Below are 2,040 nucleotides of genomic sequence, written 5' to 3' on the forward strand. Positions count from 1 at the left end.
TAGCATTTAACGAAACGATGATGTAATAAAAACTCATGGACCGTGGTTTTATTATTTTATATTACAAAATACAACGAGTACTTCGGTCACACTATCATTTTACCTCATATACCCTCATTTACTAGATCCATGTCACATATATACATAAATGTAATAGCAGTAAATTTTATAAACTATAAAGAGAAATAACTCTACAATAGTAATAAACTAAACTCAATATACCGAAAACAATTAAACAATTTCTGTATGAATTTTTAGATCGTAGCAGATTAAGGCATTACCGAAATGTACAAAGTAATGAACCTGTCGATAAAGATCTAAAAATGTGTATGAACTAAAAAAGAATATACAGGTCTTCAATTGTATACATAAAATCGAGCTTGGTCACATTTCCAAAACGTGTAGACCTTGAAATATATATGAAGTATCATGTTAATAAAGAACTTATATATATACGAACTGATACACAGATAAATGTTAAATTGTATACATAATATCTAAACACTACCAATACATATAAGAGATTTAAGTCTATACAAAGTAAGTAACCTGACGATCAAGATCTTAAATGTTCACGAACTAAAGTATTAAGAGATCTTTAAATATAAACAAAGTAACCAACCTAATGACCTTCTCAATACATGAAGCTCTTGAAATCTATAAGAGCATGTAATAGTAACGAGCCTATAGCTAAAGATCTTAAATGTAGACAAACTAAAGAATATATAGATCTTGTATTTTATGCATAATAGCGAACCTGGTGACATTTCCAATACATATATATATTTTAATGTTTCTAAAATAACGAATCTGGAAGGCCTTCCCAACGCAACTAGATCCAAATAAAAAGTTATATTAACTTTCATTACAAGTAAAATATTATTTTATTCAAATTTTGTATTTAAATTAATTAAATATTAAAATCTTATATTATTATTCAAAATTTAAATAAATAATAAATTATTGTAAGTAAGTTAGTATTATAAAAATTAAAATATATAAAAATACTATTATATATTTATATTATTATATATATTATATTGTTATTTATATTATTTTTATATTATTATATTTATTATTTTTATATTATTAAGTTATATTTTTATTCAGACAAAAAATAATGTTAAAAATTATTTGTATACATAATTATTTGTATAAATTTCTCTTTGTAGTAATTTTTTTTTATTAAATGCATAAAATTTATAAAATATACTTAAATAATAAATTCCAAAATATATTTTAATCTTCTTAAAACTTACCTTATTTATTTAAATAAAATGAATAGAAACTAAGTCTTCTTCCAACAAAGTTGTGGCTTGAGTGTACCTGGGGTTTCCCTTTTCGCGATTTAATTATATTGTTTTTGCATCTTAACTTAACAGAAAAGTTTTCAAAACAAAATTAAGTAAATATGAAGATGAAAATGATAAACTTTAAGTTTCGAGAACAAAAGTCGCGTAGGAGCTGCACAGCGAAATAGTTTGATAATCTTTAGGATTTGTTTTGGTATATAATCGGATTAATTTATACTTGCATTCGTCAAGCAAACCACTCAATGGAAATTTTATTATATTATTTATATTTTTATGTAATTGTGTGTAAGTTTAGTGGATGTAAAGGTTTATGTCAGGATTAAGGTGCACACATGAGAAACGGAATATTTAATATGGAATTACATTTTCATTTTGAGCAGAGCGTCAACTAAAATTAATTTATATTAAAAAAAATTATTAATTATTTCCTTAAATAGTCAAGTGTTCAACTCAATTTAATACAAAAATATTATTGGTTAAAGATTTTCGTAAACAAAATTTTTTAAAAAAACATTTCATATAATTTAAATATATTTTTTATTTTAAATAAGTCTTATATTAATTAATTTTTTAAACATTTATTTTACTGTTTTTCGCATTGTTTCAGAAACAATTTTTTTTTTAATTAAGAGTTTTTTAATTACGCTAGAAAGCACATATCATTAAATCCAATAAACGCCATACAGAGTTGACGGTGTATTTCTTTATTTTTTATATTTTTGTATCT

Source organism: Teleopsis dalmanni, chromosome 1 (assembly GCF_002237135.1).
Source record: "Teleopsis dalmanni isolate 2A chromosome 1, ASM223713v2, whole genome shotgun sequence".
NCBI lineage: Eukaryota > Metazoa > Arthropoda > Insecta > Diptera > Diopsidae > Teleopsis > Teleopsis dalmanni.